Source organism: Bos taurus, chromosome 14 (assembly GCF_002263795.3).
Source record: "Bos taurus isolate L1 Dominette 01449 registration number 42190680 breed Hereford chromosome 14, ARS-UCD2.0, whole genome shotgun sequence".
NCBI lineage: Eukaryota > Metazoa > Chordata > Mammalia > Artiodactyla > Bovidae > Bos > Bos taurus.
Window position 1 is genome coordinate 45,084,050 of NC_037341.1, and position 20,170 is coordinate 45,104,219.

At 40.4% G+C, this 20,170-nt stretch overlaps 1 pseudogene; it reads left to right on the forward strand.

The window, feature by feature from the left end:
• The first annotated feature begins 2,698 nt into the window (after positions 1-2,698).
• On the forward strand, positions 2,699-6,676 carry LOC112449554 (large ribosomal subunit protein eL21-like; annotated as a pseudogene).
• The last annotated feature ends 13,494 nt before the right edge of the window (positions 6,677-20,170 follow it).

Genomic DNA, 20,170 nt, shown 5'->3' on the forward strand with positions numbered 1-20,170 from the left:
TCATTATGTGTATTGTATTCTTCAAAGAAACTACATCCCTCTTCAAGGCAGAGACTATCTTTTTAACCCAATTAAATTAAAGACTATAAACATCTTTGCAAAGAACAAAGGTTTCTATCTATAATTAAACAACCAGTGAATAATTGTTTCCTGGTATATTTATCTATATATTCATGCATAGGTATACCTCTATAGCCAGGCAACCAGTCATTTAAGTTTTTGCAAGGGTAACAGTCATTCTTTCAATAAGCCTTTTTTTGAGCATCTGCTATGTGCAATGCTGGGATAGACGTTGAAAAAAGACAAAATAAACAAAATTGGTCCCTGTTTTCCATAGGCCATGATTATTATCTAAAGATCATTCTGTAGATATAAATTTTGTTAATCATTTGTTTGCTTGAAGGCACTAATTTTCTTTACAGAAACCATTTGGTTCATGTAATTTGGAAATACCATAGAATATAGTGTGAACTGAATATTTCTTGAAATAATTTTCAGCCTTTGTATTGAAATTCTTTTATATTCTGAAATTTCAGAATTTGAAGTTTTGGACTTCCATTAGTCTAAAATTTTTGTGTCAAAGTTTTTGTCTTGATCTCTTTCTTACTCTCACTCACTTTGCTACATCCTCAAGTATACACATATAGTTAGAATTTTCTATTTTTAAATCATTAACCAACAGCCCCCTTCCTTCTTTATACCATATACTTTCTTATTCTCTGTGTGTTTGCATATGTGTGTGTTTACATATCACACACAGTATTATTACTTTAACATCAAACATGAGACTACCGCTGTATGTAGGGCACAGTGAGATACACAAAAATGAAAAAGAGAGAAAGAGGTGAGTGGGGTGGGATGGGAAGAAATTCTACTCATTGAGAATCCAAAATAGCTGGCAAATTAAGCACAGCTTAGAGAGCCAATGAATCTACTATCAGGTTCATCTATTTTAATTCTTTAAGAAACCACCAAGTTTGATCACAATTTGGTTTTCAATCCAGATTTGATGTCTGCTTGCTTATGGCTTATAATTTTATTTTTCCCCTTCTTTTTTGTTTCTTCCTGGTCATTCACATTCATTCCTCTTCCTTCTGTTAACCCCAATTTTCATCCTTAATAGAAGGCAGTAATTGTGGGATATTTATCAGGTTTCTCTGATCTTCCTGAGCCAAGAGGGATCTAAAGTCTCAAAGACTGAAATCCAAATTAGCATAAAAGAGTCATACTAGAATGCAGGAAGATTCTAGCTTTTATACTTTATATCAGAGAAAGAATTGGTAACAATGTATTTTTATGTGCTAAATTAAGTGATTATCTTTATGAGTTATTCCCACTCTTTCCTGGTGTAGGTGGCTTCCTCCATTAAAAAAGGAAAGATGTCTGTGACAACTCCAGTTTCCATCACCTTTATTATTTGTAATCCCAGAGGAAGAAAGATACTTCATATCTTCCATTATCCATATGTTAAATCTCAACAAAAAGTGATTGGCTTGTGCTTGAGCCACATTCTTGAATCAATCACAGTGATTAGGAAAAGAAGTTTATTTGCTTGGCCAGCTTAGAGCATGTTCCCACCCACAGAGGGACAGAGATAGAGTAACATGTTTACCAGTCCCTGCTACAGCCACTTGGAAAAAGAAATATTGAGCAAATAATCAATATCCATTATAGGGAGCATTCCAGGGCACTATTTTCTTATAGACCTGGCTCTATTTGTCATATTAGACACAAAAATTCTACATTAAATAAGTGCTGCTAACTGCTAAGTCACTTCAGTCCTGTCCGACTCTGTGCGACCCCATAGATGGCAGCCCACCAGGCTCCCCCGTCCCTGGGATTCTCCAGGCAAGAACACTGGAGTGGGTTGCCATTGCCTTCTCCAATGCATGAAAGTGAAAAGTGAAAGGGAAGTTGCTCAGTCGTGTCTGACCCTCAGCGACCTCATGGACTGCAGCCTTCCAGGCTCCTCCATCCATGGGATTTTCCAGGCAAGAGTACTGGAGTGGGGTGCCATTGCCTATCATGTGTCAAAAGCCCATTGTTCAGACATGTAACTTTGTCTAAATGATACATGGTAAATTGTTACCCTGAGTGTAGGTTGACTTTTTTTTTAAGCATGTCTGTTGCTGCTGCTAAGTCACTTCAGTCGTGTCCAACTCTGTGCGATCCCATAGATGGCAGCCCACTAGGCTCCCCCGTCCCTGGGATTCTCCAGGCAAGAACACTGGAGTGGGTTGTCATTTCCTTCTCGAATGCATAAAAGTGAAAAGTGAAAGTGAAGTCGCTCAGTGGTGTCCGACCCTCAGCGACCCCATGGACTGCAGCCTTCCAGGCTCCTCCGTCCATGGGGTTTTCCAGGCAAGAGTACTGGAGTGGGGTGCCATTGCCTTCTCCAAAGCATGTCTGTTAATAGTGCCTAAGGATGACAAGTTGCAACATAAAAACAAGGAACATGAAATCTAGATCATGTAAGAGCAGAATCATGTTAACAGCAGTGCAGTCTATTTTAAATCCATTAGAAAAGCTTCAGTAGGTACCAGTAATGAGTTTTAAAATACCCAGGTCAGAAATACCAAGCAAGCTGCTAGTTCATGACACAGGATTCATTAATCATTGACACTGCCTGCAAAACTAGGCTGTTAAAATGGACCAAACAGGCAGTTGGAGGAGATGCCGATCCATGAAATTTTCAGACATGAGGATTGCACAGAAATTAACCATCATTGACAGCTTTGATAAGAAACTGAAGACTGTTGATATTGTAAGAAAAGATTAGATAAAATGACTTGAAATATTCTAGCCAGACAAATGTTTCTCCATTTAAGATATCAGAGTAAAACAACCAGAAGCTTAGCAACTAGAAGCTGTCTTCCTTGCCTTTTCAATCCTATTTGCTGGTTTCACTGATGTACTTCATCACTTGTTAAATTACAATGACCCATTGCACTGAATTCTTGCAGAGAGTGGACATCTGGGTTAGCCTGCCTGCTTCAATTATCACCTGTTAATATGTGTGCTTACTAAGAGGCAAGTGTGTTTGCTTCCAAACTTGTTTCACCAGGTCACATTACTATAATAAAATAATTCAATATCAATGAACAGAGGTAAGTAATATTTACAGTAAAAGAGGGCTGTTTCTATGAAGATTAAGTTAAATCCACTGTAAATTCTTGACTAACATAACTTCCCAGAAAAAATGCTGTATAAATAGGTGAGTGTACCCTTTATGAAAGTGTACCCTTTATGGCTGTGGTGACTACCTTGGTTGCCACTTCAGAATCATTTTCCTTCATTTTCCACTTGGGGTATCTTCATATGCTCCCTTCTAATTCACTCTCTTTCTTCTTTTTCCAACTTCTTATTTTCTGCAAGAAGCTGAACAGCCTCTCTCCAGCTTCCAAGTGCTTTGGGCGAATGAGAAACGCTGGCAGGAGTTCCAAGGGAGGGAGACTTTGAGTATTTATGGCCCTTAACCTTTCCCTGTGGGGTCACAGTGGGTTTCATAAGTCCCTGGAACTAAGTTCTCATTTTTTTTAATTTTAATTTTTTGGGCACATAGTTGATTCACAATGTTGTGTTAGTTTCAGGTGTACAGCAAAATGATTCAGATATATATGTATATATATATATATATATATTCATTCTTTTTTAGATTCTTTTCTCATATAGGTTATCACAGAATATTGAGTGGAGTTTCCTGTGCTATACAGCATGTCCTTGTTGGTTATTCATCTTATACATATTAGTGTGCCTGTGTTCATCTCAAGCTCCTGGCTTATCCTTCCTCTCACATTTTTCCCTTTCTCTGACTTACTTCACTTAGTATGATAATCTCTAGTCCATTCATGCTGCTGCAAATGGCATTTTGTAATTCTTTTTTATGGCTGAGTAATATTCCATTGTATACACACAGATCTTCTTTATCCATTCATCTGATGATGGGCCTAAGTTCTTATTTTCTTATACGTAGGCTCCTCTCTCACTTCCCATAGTTATTTTTTATTCTTTCCATTCAGACCTGTAGGTGGGAACTGTGCTCAACTTTTACCAGCCCTAGTGTACTCTATTATCCCTTCGTTTCCCCACACTGCCCACAATTTTGTTAGTAGTTCCTTTTTTTCTGAACATTAAAAAAAGTATTTATTTTTAAATCTTTGGCCGCACCGGGTCCTCATGCCTGCATGTGGGCTTTTCTCTAGCTGCAGAGAGTGGGAGCTGCTCTCCACCGTGGTGGAGACTTCTCATCGTGGTGGCCTCTTGTGGTCGAGCGCAGGCTCTAGGCATGCAGGATCCAGTAGTTGTTGACCAGAGGCTTAGTCGCCCTGCCACATGAGATCTTAATTCTTGGAGCAGGGTTCAAACCTGTGTCCTCTGCATTGGCAGGCAGATTCTCAATCACTGGGTCACCAGGGAAGTCCCTGTAGTCCCTTTTTAAAACTCACCTTGACTTAGCCATTTTGCGTGTACCAGCGGTTTCCCGCCAGCATCCTGCCTGAAATGCTGGAGGAGGATGAAGAATCTGGGTGCTGGCACGAGATCTCCTGGATGCAGATCTTCGCTTCATTTCCTGTGTTAGTGAAGAAAAGTAGAGCATCTATAGCACCTTCTCAAACTCCAACTTCTAATTTATTAAAATGTAGATAATAATGAATTCTACTCCACAGGCACGCAATCTTCTACCACCAGGTGGAAAATCAATTATTTAGAGCTTTTTTGTTTAACTCCATATCTGGCACATAAGAACTGCTTATTAACTTTTGGTAAATAAACTGTTTTATAAATAAAAGACAATATTTTCTCATTCACATTCGATTCCTGGTGACTTTGGCAGTCATTAATCAGATAATTCCTTTACAGCCTTCAGGAGGAGTATTTCTTACGTGAGTATCAAATTAGGCCCATCTGAAGAATTTTCACGAGTGTCTTATCCTATTGGCTCAACACACAATCTAAAACAAATCTTGCGAAATTGAAATGAGCTTAAAATAGGACACAGAATGAGAGGCGTGCGTTATTTTGGACTTAGAGCCACACGGGCTGGGATTTTTAAATATCTGTCTTTCTAGTCAAATCAACTTATTATAAAACGGCTCCTTTGCTAATTATCTTGGTGTGCTCTGTACTGACATTTCAACAGCTTGCTATGTAACACTTTTATATAACCTTACATAGCACTTACTGTGTGCCAGGCTTGCTCTAATTACTTTATGTATATAAACCTATGACCCTCTGATGTAGTTACCCTTTCACAATCCCCATTTTACATGGAAAGAAACTGAAGCACATGGAGGTTAAGTAACTTGCTTAATGTCCCATGACAATACACAGTAACATCAGGGTCATTATACTTAACTACCAGTTTGTATTCGCAGGCAGCAGAGAAAATGGTATGTGTTTACTTCATTTTCCTCTTCCAACACACAGAAAGGCTTCATTTGCTAGATTGCCTTGCAACTAGATAGGGCAAAATATGACTGAGTTCTAGCTAGAAGAATGTAGGCAATAATGATATGAACTTCCTTCCAGGCATGGCCTTTAAAGTAATTTTCTGCAGTCTTTAGATCTCTCTCTCTCCTTTGTGGCAACTAGGAAGCTAGTGGTTCTACATAGGGCCACCAAGAGATGGAGAAGTACTCCCCAGTCTATTTTTAAGGGTCATATGAATGAGAAATAAACATTTGGTGCATTAAATCCCTAAGAATTGAGAGTGCATTTACTTAGACATACCTCAGTGTATCCTGACCAGTAAAGGAATTGGTATTTTGAATCAGACCACTTTAAATAAGTTATAATATGTGACATTGGCTTCATTATTAGGCATCAAGAAGATCCATGTCACAGGCTGGGATTATGAGAAACTAGCTATTCTATTTATACTGTAGAAGAGCAGCTGGAAAAAACTGTACTTCTAGTAACTCCAGAGACAGAATAAGCGCCTTTAACTTGTTAGCTTTAGGAGAAATGGATGCATAAGATGAGAACACTAGTGTCTATTGGCTATTACTGGCTGCCTTTGGCAAGGTTATTATGCAAAAAAATCTGACAGCAACTAGCCAGTATGTAAGTAGAATTGAAAGAGAGTAGCATGCAGAAATTGAGTTCTTGCCATGTCAGAAGGCTTCCAAAAATTAAAGAAGATGCTCCTTTCTTTTAGTTTCTTTTCAGAACTGCCATCTTTTAGTAATTTGCCAAAATGACCAGCACAAAGGGAAAGGCGTTCCCACTACACATTCTCTAGGCCTTCTAGAAAACTTGGAGTTGTTCCTTTGGCTACATACAGGTGAATCTACAAGAAAGGTGTTATTGTAGATATCAAGGGAATAGACATTTTTCAAAAAGGAATGTCCAACAAATGCTACCGTGGCAAAACGAGAAGAGTCTACAATGTCACCCAGCATGCTGTTGACATTATTGTAAACAAACAAGTTAAGGGCAAGTTTCTTGCCAAGAGAATTAATGTGCCTTCCAAGGCTATTAAGCACTCTAAGAGCAGAGAAAACTTCCTGAAACGTGTGAAGGAAAATGATCAGAAAAAGAAGGAAGCTAAAGAGAAAGGCACTTTGGTTCAATTGAGGCACCAGCCTGCCCTACCCAGAGAAGCATACTTCATGAGAACGAATGGAAAGGAACTTGAGTTCAAGTTGAAGCCTATCCATATGAATTCACGGCGTGATGGGTGTAAAAAAGATAGAGGACCTGGACTGTAAAAAAAAAAAAAAAAAAGATGTGATGCTAGAAGACATTCAATAAAAGGTTTAATAAAACTTCTCAGTTGAAATAAAGTAATCTGGGCAAAGACAGATGAAGACTGTAGACTTTCCAAGCACTGCCCCAGAGAGTCTCCAAGAGAGGGAATGGGACAGGCACAAAGCAAGCAAACAGAGAAATACATCAGGTTGGAAAATTCTTCCTATCAGAGAATTATGTGTGTGGTTGCTGGCACATGGAACCTAGAGCAAGAAGAGGAGAAGACTACTTATTTTGAAAGGAATTGTATTCCTGAAGAGATCACAACTCTGGCTTTTAAAAATTCCTTTGGATGAGACCTGACACAATCCTTTGGTCCCAAACTTTGGAAGAAGAGTCAAGCCTCAAAGGGGCTTCCCAGGTGGCGCTAGTGGTAAGGAACCCACCTGACAAAGCAGGAGACATAAGAGATGCAGTTTCAATCCCTAGGTCAGGAAGATCACCTGGAGGAGGGCATGGAAACCTGCTTCAGCATTCTTGCCTGGAGAATCCCATGGACAGAGAAACCTACAGAGGCTACAGTCCATAGGATAGCAAAGAGTGGGACATGACTGAAGCGACTTAGCATGCACATGCACACAAGCATCAAAAGCTATTTAACCCCGAAAGAAGGCATGGTCTTTAACACCCGCATCAGTACAGGCCAAGGAGAACCATGAACAAGAAGGAACTTCCCTGGTGATAGAAACAGGGGTGCTAAAGATCAATGGTCAAATGTATTCCCTGTCGGACCAGAAAGAGTGGTATGTCAGCAGAATAAAAGACCACACATGCACTTATTCTTGTAGCTGGAACAGCTATAGATTCTCAAATTGACTGATGGTGCTGTCAAATTGCCAGGTATAATGTGTCAACTTAGCAGCCATATGTTTTTTTAAATCACAGAAAAAGCCTTTCTCACCTTGAAAATGTCAACTTGATAAAAAAAAAAAAAGAAGATACATAGGATCACCATGAACATAATGAAATGCCTCATGGTCATTGCCATAATTGCTAGTTCTTCATTTAGGAAATGTCTGGTAATTGTAAAAATATTCAGGGCAATTAAAATTTCAGTGAGTGTGAAAGTGATCCTGCACAATCAAATTGATTTCCAGCTGGCAATCACACCCCCATGGTCTTACCCAAGTTGGGTTTCTGTGTGAGGCAGTAACATACCCCTGCTTATTGGACCAAGATATTTCTAGCAGTGTGCCAAAGAGGTCCAGCGCAAAGGAGAAATATGGTCCGTGTTTCTCTATTGCCTGAAACAGCCAGTAGGCATATTGTTTTATATTAAAATAAACATACTGTATTGTAGATGAGATTGCAGCATTGAGATGAATTTTTGAGATGAGATATGGAAGTGCAAATACATTTATTTTTGCAGCATTGGCAAACTTCAGCTTCCATGGGCTGACTCACTTGGCAGAGACAAGCCTGCCTGCCTTCGTTAACTGAGAAACTGGGAGGCGAGGATGAACAGAAGGGGAGAATGGCTGTAGGAGGCAATTTACAATTTAGCAGGATGGATATTGGTGCCTCCTTAGATATTTATATCAAAAATCCCAGTGGTCTTAACTCACTGGATATGAGAGCAAAATTCAGGTCTAGGACTTTCAAGGATGCATGTTCCTTACAAGTAATTGGGGTTGATTATGATGGATGATGTCTCCTGGGCAAAATGAAGGTGGAGCAATGGCACACCTAGGTCCTTTATCCCTCTTCATTTCTTTCCCTTCTTCCTATTCAGGCCTTCAATTCTAATCAACACAATTCAAAACAGTATTACTCCATACAAAGATAGATGCATTTCTAGATAGGTAGATGATTAGAGAAATCAAAATATAGAAAGAAAAAAGAGAGACATAGAAAGAGAGAGATTCCATGAGTTACTGGAATTGTTACTTACTCCTTCCCCATCCCACCTGTTCTCCTGCCTTAGTGCCGGGACAGACCAAAACCAAGCTCTGTGGGGACAATGGGATCTTGTGCCACAGCCAGCAGGACACACTGTATTTTCGCTGGGGTTGGTGAAGAGGAAGAATGAGAGTCTACATGAGGCTGACATGTGGCCAGCATCCCATCAAGGCTTGAGAGTCTGTAAGGACATAAAGACAAGAACCCAGAAAAGGCAAAATCCTTGCAGGACTTGGATCCAGATGAATCACAATGTAGCAACAGCCCCGTGTTTCCCACTTTCTTCCCCTGCTTCAGTCGGTCTGAGTTGAGTTGCTCTTTCTTGCTGTTTAAATATTCTGGCCTTGGCATTGACATGTACACACTGCTGTGTTTAAAATGCATAACCAAGAGGGATCTACTGTAGAGCAAAGGGAACTCTGCTCAATGCTCTGTGGCAGCATAGCATGTGGGTGGGAGAGGAGTTTGGGGGAGAATGGATACACGTATGTATATGTATGCTCAGTCGCTCAGTCATGTCTGACTCTTTGCAATCTCATGGACTGTATGTAGACTGTCAGGCTCCTCTGTCCATGGGATTTTCCAGGCAAGAATACTGGAGTGGGTTGCCATTTCCTTCTCCAGGGGATCTTCCTGACCTAGGGATTGAACCTTTGTCTTCTGCACTGCCAGGCTGATTCTGTACCACTGTGCCACCTGGGAAATCCGCGTATGTGTATGGCTGGGTCACTTTGCAGTGCACTTGAAACTGTCACACCATTGGTAATTGAGTATACTCCAATATAAAATAAAAAGTCAAAAAAATATTCTGGCCTGAAGCAGTACAAAGGGAGAGCTCTAAGCCCAGAAGTAGTGGTGCAGAGGGAATGTGGAAACACACTCTTTGCACGAATGACTTTTGCTTGATTGAGTTGACTCTGACTGAGAATAAAATTTGAGTCTTTCTTTATGTGTTGTTATGATTAGAATTAAAATAGACTCATGATAACCAATTTATTGGTAACTTTTTGAAGAATTTAAACATAAAGCTGTAAATACACATTTTCATTTCTTACATATGATGCCCATGATAGCAAAGAATTTCAGGGTCTTGTGGAAACATTTTTTTAAAGTTCTCAAGGATTGGGGATCACAAGAGTGTATTTAGACGTGAGATGATAGAATATGCAGATATGGATGGCATAGTTGAATTCCATCTGACCCTTTTGCATTGGCTATTTAAAAACTCCTAAAGTTTCAAGCTGGTTTTACAAAAGGCAGAGGAGCCAGAGATCAAATTGCCAACATCTGCTGGATCATGGAAAAAGCAAGAGAGTTCCAGAAAAACATCTATTTCTGCTTTATTGACTATGCCAAAGCCTTAGACTGTGTGGATCACAATAAACTGTGGAAAATCCTGAAAGAGATGGGAATACCAGACCACCTGATCAGCCTCTTGAGAAATCTGTATGCAGGTCAGCAAGCAACAGTTAGAACTGGACATGGAACAACAGACTGGTTCCAAATAGGAAAAGGAGTACGTCAAGGCTGTATATTGTCACCCTGCTTATTTAACTTCTATGCAGAGTACATCATGAGAAATGCTGGACTGGAAGAAGCACAAGCTGGAATCAAGATTGCCAGGAGAAATATCAATAACCTCAGATGTGCAGATGACACCACCCTTATGGCAGAAAGTGAAGAGGAACTAAAAAGCCTCTTGATGCAAGTGAAAGTGGAGAGTGAAAAAGTTGACTTAAAGCTCAACATTCAGAAAACGAAGATCATGGCATCTGGTCCCATCACTTCATGGGAAATAGATGGGGAAACAGTGGAAACAGTGGCAGACTTTATTTTGGGGGGCTCCAAAATCACTGCAGATGGTGACTGCAGCCATGAAATTAAAAGACGCTTACTCCTTGGAAGGAAAGTTATGACCAACCTAGATAGCATATTCAAAAGCAGAGACATTACTTTGCCAACAAAGGTCCATCTAGTCAAGGCTATGGTTTTTCCTGTGGTCATGTATGGATGTGAGAGTTGTGAGAGACTGTAAAGAAAGCTGAGCGCCAAAGAATTGATGCTTTTGAACTGTGGTGTTGGAGAAGACTGTTGAGAGTCCCTTGGACTGCAAGGAGATCCAACCAGTCCATTCTGAAGGAGATCAGCCCTGGGATTTCTTTGGAAGGAATGATGCTAAAGCTGAAACTCCAGTACTTTGGCCATCTCATGTGAAGAGTTGACTCATTGGAAAAGTCTCTGATGCTAGGAGGGATTGGGGGCAGGAGGAGAAGGGGACAACAGAGGATAAGATGGCTGGATGGCATCACTGACTCGATGGACGTGAATCTGAGTGAACTCCGGGAGTTGGTGATGGACAGGGAAGCCTGGCGTGCTGCGATTCATGGGGCCGCTAAGAGTCAGACACGACTGAGTGACTGAACTGAACTGAACTGAAAGTTAGAAATATCTTTTAGTCCCCTTTGCATCTGCTAAAACCAGCTCTGTAGACTTAGTAGTTCTTTCTTCTCCTAAAAATAAACCTGTAAACATTTTGTGAAAACTCCCTATAACCAACTCTACCATTTTAGAGAGGGTCTCCTACCCTCACCATTTTTCACTGAAACTTTCCTGTTTCATCCTGGGTTCAAGTCCCATTGCCTCACATCTGGTATCTACCAATCTACTCATCTCTGTATTCTGATGCTTTGTCAGGACTCTCTCTATTAATCCTGGCTCTCCATTGCTTGCTGCCTTTCTAATTTTAATGGCCTTCCAAATTCCTTATCATATCCTAGTTTCTGGATGCCCTAATAGGCATTGTCAGCCTCCGCTTCCTGAAGAAGAGATCTTGGACTCTGGTCTCTCTGATGGATTATTTTGTTTGACCTTCAACTCCATCTTTACTTGGCTCCACCATGGATAGAGTCTAGAGAGGTTGATTTTTTAGCCTACAACAGCTGATCCTTTACCCTGGTTTCTGGTTGGGATTAGCAATGGGAAGCACTTGTGGGTTAGTAGGGAGCAGTAGGAGATGCTAGCCAGCTACCGATCTGTTGGTTTCCCTCCCCACCTGGCAGAAGGTTGCTTTCCTACCTGTAAGCCACGGTTCCTCTTGGATCGCTCTCCCATGAGCTCTCTCCAGGTCTGGTAATCCATCAGCCCTGCAGGCATGGCTGTTACTGCCCTCCATGTTTCATCACCTCTTGGTGGTTTCTCTTAACTGCCCATGTGCATGCATGCTCAGTCACTTCAGTCTTAACTCTGCCTACACCTTTGTAAAAGTTCCCCTTTTCAAGTCTTCACAATTACCTCATTTACATATTCCATCTCTTTCCCATAAGGACCCTGAATAAAACACTCCTTGTTTCTAAAATACTGCTCTGAACATAGTAGGACCAAAGTACACCAGGAGACCTTGAACTCTCCTCCTGAATTGGCCCTTTATAAAGTAGCTACTGAGCAAACATGTTGTTGTTGCTTAGTCGCTAGGGCATGCCCAGCTCTTGAAAACCCATGGACTGTAGTCCGCCAGGCTCCTCTGTCCATGGGATTTCCCAGGCAAGAATACTGGAGTGGGTTGCCGTTTCTTTCTCCAGGGGATCTTCTCAATCCAAGTATCAGACTCATATCTCTTGTATTGGCAGGCAGATTCTTTACCACTGAACCACTGGGAAGTCCTGCCCCACTATATACATCACAGTAATAAAAGAGGAAGGCAGGGAATAGGTTTTTCCAGGCTAGAATACTATTTCTACAGCAGTGGGACCTGAATGCTTTCAGAGTCCCCCAAATGACTAGACATCCTCACTAGGGGGGACCCACATGCCCATGCTTCCCTCCAGCAGCACTCACAGTGCCCTTTAAGATGACCCCTGAGCACTCCATCTTCCTGCCACACTGCATCCCACAGTCCCATCACTCCAGCCCAGGGAACCCTAGTTACCTCATTTTCCCTCCTCTAGGTCAAAGCAGTTGCTTCTTAAGGTTCTTTCAGGAACTTCATCATGTTTGACTTTCAGTGTTTTCCACCAGATCCCCTTGGAACGCTCTGTCTCTATTAGAGTCACTTCCTTTATGTGAGGCTGTAATTTTCCTCGCCTTCTGAAGGACAGAAAAAAAGAGTAATCTCCAAAACTCTTGAAATATCCATTTGTTCTTTTTGAGGTACAGACAATATGTTCCTAAGTTCCAAACCAAGTCATGACTGATGGAGTTGTAAAACAGGAGTATTTTTGTACAGTTTTTCCTCTTCTCCACATATCCATCAATACATGTGTTGTATACGCTGACAACATGCCCAGAAAAACTGATTTCTGAAGGTTTTATCTAGAACTTAACTAGCAAAGTCATAGAAGAAACTCTGGACTTTCCAAATATGCTAATTACATGGTAAGATGGAACAGTGCAGTGATTTAGCAATGAAAGCACTGGACTGAATTGCCTGCAATAAATCCTAGCGGGGACCTTAGGGGTGCTCTGTAATCTCTGGGCCTCTATTTACTCATAGGTAAAATGGAGATGGTAATAGCGTGTGCCATAGAAGGTTGATTTGTGGATTAAATTGAAACCACATGTAAAATGCTTAACATAGCATTCAAATTACTTTAGTTAGTACTGTACTATTATTTGGATTGATAATGTCCAGTTTCCATTCTTGATTTGATTGTTTCAACTCTCTTCTGCTGGAAAACTTCCTGAAAAATATTACCTATATATACCACCTCTGGGGCTTCTCAGGTAGTACTAGTGGTAAAGAACCTGCCTGCCAAGGCAGGAGACATAGGAGATGAAGGTTCGATTCCTGGGTCAGGAATATCCCCTAGAGGAGGAAAGGGCAACCCACTCCAGTATTCTTGCCTGGAGAATCCCATGGACAGAGGAGCCTGGCAAGTGACAGTCCACAGGGTCACAAAGAATTGGACACTACTGGATTGACTACTGGAACAAAGCTAGTGGAGGTGATGGAATTCCAGTGGAGCTATTTCAAATCCTAAAAGATGATGCTGTGAAAGTGCTGCACTCAATATGCCAGCAAATTTGGAAAACTCAGCAGTGGCCACAGGACTGGAAAAGGTCAGTTTTCATTCCAATCCCAAAGAATGGCAATGCCAAAGAATGCTCAAACTACCGCACAATTACACTCATCTCACACGCTAGTAAAGTAATGCTCAAAATTCTCCAAGCCAGGCTTCAGCAATACATGAACCATGAACTTCCTGATGTTCAAGCTGGTTTTAGAAAAGGCAGAGGAGCCAGAGACCAAATTGCCAACATCCGCTGGATCATGGAAAAAGCAAAAGAGTTCCAGAAAAACATCTATTTCTGCTTTATTGACTATGCCAAAGCCTTTGACTGTGTGGATCACAATAAACTGTAGGAAATTTTGAAAGAGATGGGAATACCAGACCACCTGACCTGCCTCTTGAGAAATCTGTATGCAGGTCAGGAAGCAACAGTTAGAACTTGACATGGAATGACAGACTGGTTCCAAATAGGAAAAGGAGTACGTCAAGGCTGTATATTGTCAGCCTGCTTATTTAATTTATATGCAGAGTACATCATGAGAAACGCTGGACTGGAAGAAGCACAAGCTGGAATGAAGATTGCCGGGAGAAATATCAATAACCTCAGATATGCAGATGACACCACTCTTATGGCAGAAAGTGAAGAACTAAAGAGCCTCTTGATGAAGGTGAAAGAGGAGAGTAAAAAAGTTGGCTTAAAACTCAACATTCAGAAAACAAAGGTCATGGCATTTGGTCCCATCACTTCATGGGAAATAGATGGGGAAACAGTGGAAACAGTGTCAGACTTTATTTTGGGGGGCTCCAAAATCACTGCAGATGGTGACTGCAGCCATGAAATTAAAAGACTCTTACTCTTACTCCTTGGAAGAAAAGTTATGATCAACCTAGATAGCATATTGAAAAGCAGAGATATTACTTTGCCAACAAAGGTCCATCTAGTCAAGGCTATGGTTTTTCCTGTGGTCATGTATGGATGTGAGAGTTGTGAGAGACTGTAAAGAAAGCGGAGCGCCGAAGAATTGATGCTTTTGAACTGTGGTGTTGGAGAAGACTGTTGAGAGTCCCTTGGACTGCAAGGAGATCCAACCAGTCCATTCTGAAGGAGATCAGCCCTGGGATTTCTTTGGAAGGAATGATGCTAAAGCTGAAACTCCAGTACTTTGGCCACCTCATGCGAAGAGTTGACTCATTGGAAAAGACTCTGATGCTGGGAGGGATTGGGGGCAGGAGGAGAAGGGGACAACAGAGGATGAGATGGCTGGATGGCATCACTGACTCGATGGACGTGAGTCTGAGTGAACTCCAGGAGTTGGTGATGGACAGGGAGGCCTGGCGTGCTGTGATTCATGGGGTTGCAATGAGTCGGACACGACTGAGCGACTGAACTAATCTGAACTGAACTGGAGCGACTTAGCATGCACACACGCATATTATCTCTACTTCTTTGCAGTCCATTACCCTCTAAACCCAACTCTACTTTACCTCCTGATTCTCTTGTCATGTTGAGATTTCTTTTGCTAAGTTCTTTTAGGACTTCATGTTGACCAGTCCAACAGGTACTTGTTAATGGTTTGTTTTTGAGCTCTCATAGACTTTGAATAAAGTTGACGCTCCCTTCTTGAAATGTTCCTGAGTCTACTACTATTCTCTGTCTACTCTTTAGCAATATATCCTGAGAAACCTACCCCTATCCTTCTCCCTAACCTTTAAATAATAGATTAACTCAGATCTCATGTTTGGGATATCTGGTCTCCTTACTCAACATTGTAACCCAAAGCAACCTACCTCATTTCTGTACCTTCAAATCCCACCTCTATGTCCAGGATAGCTGTGGGGAACTCTGGTCAGGACTCCCCATGAAAAGTCTCTAAAATAACATGAATGGGAAATGTCTATGTGCTATGATACAGACTCAAGTAAAGTGAACTTTTAAAATTGCTAGCATAGAATTTCAAATTCTGGAACCTACTCTTTAGGCATATATGATGTGGCTTCCTGATTTGCAGAATTATTGTCATATAACAACATAAATTGTTTTTGACAAGGACTTTCGAAGAGAAGGAAGCTTGATTTGCTCAGGACTTCTCATAGTATAGTACTCTCCTCATGTGGGGTGCTGAGTATTACCAGTATTTTGAGTGAATCTTAGTGAGAAATGAAAAAGGAAACTTATTCAGATGTATAATTTGGTGGATAACACTCTTGCTAATTAATAAGGCATTGATGATTTTTATTTCTTCAGTCCTTGAATTCATCCTTTATTTCTTTGATCTAAGCTTAAGACCTTTAGCATCATGAGCTGGATGGTAAAATTGATCGAATAGCTTATATGGGAGAAAAAGAAACAAGGAGAATACAGCAGACTAGGTTAAGGCTAAGCCTAATACCAGGTGATAAAAGAATCAAAGTCTTATTTTGCATAGTCCGTTAATGAGAAAAAAAGAATTTATGCTTCATTCAAAAGGAGGTAGATGAGAGACTAACTCTTCCTTATTGTCCTAGGATAGTTGGAGAGGTCAAGTTTAGCAGAAAGATGGGATGCTGAGAATGTGAACATGGAGACAGAAAACAGAAGCTACGTCTTCAAAAATGACAGTGCGTGAAGCTGCTGATTACGTAGGTCACAGGACCGCGGCCAGAAACCTCAATGCCTACAAAATATCTTGAAGTTAGAGGTACTTGATTTTAAACATGAGACTTCTGAGAAGCCGTGGAAGAGCTGAGATACAGAAAATGATAAAACATGACAAAGTCTCAAAGGTTTAATTCCTTGAGGTTTTTAAAGTCCAGTGAGTCTCAGGTTCTTTTGCTGCTTGCCATTGAATATTTTCCACATTATCTTTTACCACACCAAATAGCCTCAGCCAAGGTCATCCAGTAGAAGCATGGTGAGAAGTGTTTGTGACCCCAAGCTACACAGTATATCAGTAAAAATGACATTCTTCTATGACAAATATTTCCCAAAGCTGTGATACCAGTTAGAATCGATTTGTCTGGTTCTGGTGAGGTGAAGTGGACTTTATTGAACTTGAAGGGAGGGAGATTCTCTAGATCAAATGCTTATCCAAAGATCTCTTATGGATGCTGAGCACAGAAACATAATGAAGGTGCGGTTACTTCCAGAGATCTTTGCACAAAATAAAGTGGAATTGCCTTTTACTCTTCATCACTGGGTGTCAATGGAAGAAGCCAAGTTAAGAATAAAGGAACTAAGGAATTCTAACCCTGCTAACTATGTGATACTTATACTTCTGCCAAGAGTGAGGATGTTTTCCAACAACTCTGGCTAGGAGTTCTCAGGAATTCATAAGCCATCACAACTATGTTACATGTAAGATTTCAGAATCCCAAGTATGCAAATTATTTAGGAGTGATTATAAAGTTTGACAGTAAAGATTTCCAGTGGAAGAAGTTTACATACCAGGACCCAGATATCATGTTATTTCTGTCCAAATGGACCTGAGGCTTTGTGGTGATCAAAGGAATACATTCCCTCCTTTTTTTTTCTTGCACAATTTCACTCTGTGCCTACCATCTTGATAATCCATACAGGCATGAATTGGTGAGACCTGGATATTAGTTCATACTGAGCTGTTGAATTTTTTAAAATTTCTTTTTGGTTGTGCTGGGCTTCCTTGTTGCTGTGCGTGGGCTTTCTCTAGCTGTGGCGCTCGGGCTTCTCAGTGCAGCAGCTTCTCTCGTTGTGTAGTATGGGCTCCCAGGTGTGCAGGCCTCAGTATTTGTGGCACGTGGGCTCAGTTGCCCCTTGGCATGTGGGATTTTCCCAGGCCAGGAATCGAACCTGTGTGCCCTGCGTTGGCAGGCAGGTTCTCAACCACTGGACCACTAGGGAAGCTCTGAGCTCTTGAATTTTTGAAAATATAAGAATGAGGAAAACTTAAAACACAACATTTTAAAAGGAGAAGTCATGTAATGCTCCATCCCACCCCCAATAATATAGGAAATTATATGAAGAAAGAAGAGCTTAGGAATTTTTTTCTTTTACACATTCAAAGATGGAGACACAAACATATATATTTATTCCCTGCCCTACATTTTTTATAAAATCTCTCTGTGCAAGGGTGTTTAGGGTTAGAAAACTCAGAAAAATATTTTCAAGCTTCTCAAAAAAAAAAAACTGTGTTTTTTGATATTTCACTGCAGTGTCTCAAAATGTATTTTTGGATTTCCTTTTTCTCAAATGTAGAGGCCAATATTTTGGACTGTGTTGGAAATAGCTTCCTGTGTTGGCTCACTGTATTCGTTAAGTCCTAAGGTCCTTTAGGGCAAAGATAATATCTTGGTTTTGTGGATGAGAGAACTTTGGGGCTTGTAAGTGCCTGTACAAAAATCCTTCATTCTTCCCAGAGATTGAGTCCCTGAAATGTACCAATGTCAGCAGAATCAAAGATAAGATCAGAAAAATCAGGGAGCTTGGGGAAATATATTCTGAAACATATTATTATTTTAAACATAAACATTTCCAGAAAACGTCTATGTGTAAAAACACATATACTTCTTCTGGTAAGATTTCTTCAGAATCATCTTCTCTGAGTTGATTCAGGAAATATACATATGAAATTGTGATCTCCTAGGAAAGAGTCTCCCACAATTATCCATTATATGTGCTATATTTCTTTTTTATATATTAATCTTTTTATTGGAATATATTAGTAATTGGTTTACAGTCTTGTGTTAGTTTTTGCTGTGCAACATCGTGAATCAGCCATATGTGTACATATATATCCCCTCCCTACCACCCAACTCCCATCCCATTTTCTACACTTCTTAGTAAAAATATTCACCTAGATTTTATTGGATTTAAGTTGAATGTGTTTTGTAATTATGTCTCCACTTATCTCATTTTCTCAAGACTTAGGAAATGTTTCTGTATCTTGGCTTTTCACATACTGTGATGGAGCTTATGATTACTCTTCGCAACTGACATTCTATAAACCTATCAGGGGATGGGTTGTGTACAATCTTCATCTCCATCACCTCCCCCCAAAGCCCACAACCAGATTTGTACAAAGAATAAGGCTTACTTAACTCTTGATAAATTAGCCTGTGTAAGGGTTTTAAAGTGAAAAATACATCAGCCAAAGTGTTATATAGATTTTAAAATTGTATGGACACAGTTTGATCTCTTATTTTCCAGCTGCAGATGCCAACATGGTGATTAATTCAAGGTAACCGTACTCACATTTTAATAAATTATAAAATGTCTGATTCACTTCTCCCTTCTTCCTACCTGTCTTTATTATGAAAGTGACAATCTGTGGCAAATCTGGGTTTCATTGAATTTTGGTGTAGGTCACCAGAAGAAAATAATGTGGAGGAACGTTTATCAGGGGTCAATGTTCATCCAAGCACAGACACAAGGATATATTCTGTCTTGTAAAAAAGTGGTGTGGGTGGGTATACCCAATGATGCAGGAACTTCTTGTTCACATCAAAATTAGTCAGCCTACAGGAATGTAAAAATGTATTGGAAGAAATATGTTAATGTTGCTCTTCAAGAAATGGTACTGTGGTACTTTTATCAAAAAAGTTTCCTTGTCTGACTTGTTTCAGTATAATTTTGAAGAGGTGTTACATTGAAGAGGAAGTAGGAGTAAAAATAGAATAGGTTTATATATTCCACCCCCAACAATGGATTAACTTTTCGGCTTTATTATGGTAGTGTTGATGTTCGATGAGCCAGAGGAGAGTTCTGTTCATGAGGCTGGGAATCTGATCTGTCTTCATTTTCATTGTGCCTCTAGCCCTCATATCATAGTAAACGCTCAAGTATATTTGGTGAATTAATGAGTTAGTGAGCTCTACTCTCCACCTAAGTCAGTTGTTCACAGTTGTTCATGTATGTTTTAACACATCTGGACTCTGACCTGGACTTCATCCCACTGGCATTGGACACCTGCCTTGAACCCACTCAATGAGGTCTTACCAAACCACTGACCTCTTAATAGCCTCCTCCCTTGGAGTTTAATCCTGTCCACCATATACCTTCTCCTAAACTGGGTTGGCCAAGAAGCTCATTCAGGGTTTTTGTAACACCTTACAGAAAAACCCAAAAGAACTACTTAGCCAATCCAATAAATAGATTATTTATAATTGAGATTCTCACATGATTTTGAATCTCAGTTCTACTCTTTATCTGTGCCTCTAATGCCTCACCAACAAAATCTGAACTCACTGGGTGTAGGGCATAACATCTAGGTTTAGAGACATGTGCAAAACTTGATATTCACCTTAGTAACCAGTGCCATAGTGAGCACAGTTCTCCTGCCCTGATTTGTATTTTCATTAAGAGCCTGCCCTAGCTTGTCTCAGGGCCAGGCCTTTCAGAGTTATAAACAGCAGAAAGACAGATGGACATCAGAGGGAAGTATTTTAGTTCACTGTAAGAAAAAGAATTCAAATGGGGTTAGCAAATTACTAAAACCCTTCAGATATGGACTTTATGGCCATCTGTTGGGGGGCAGTAAAAGAAAGTCTCATATAAAAAAATG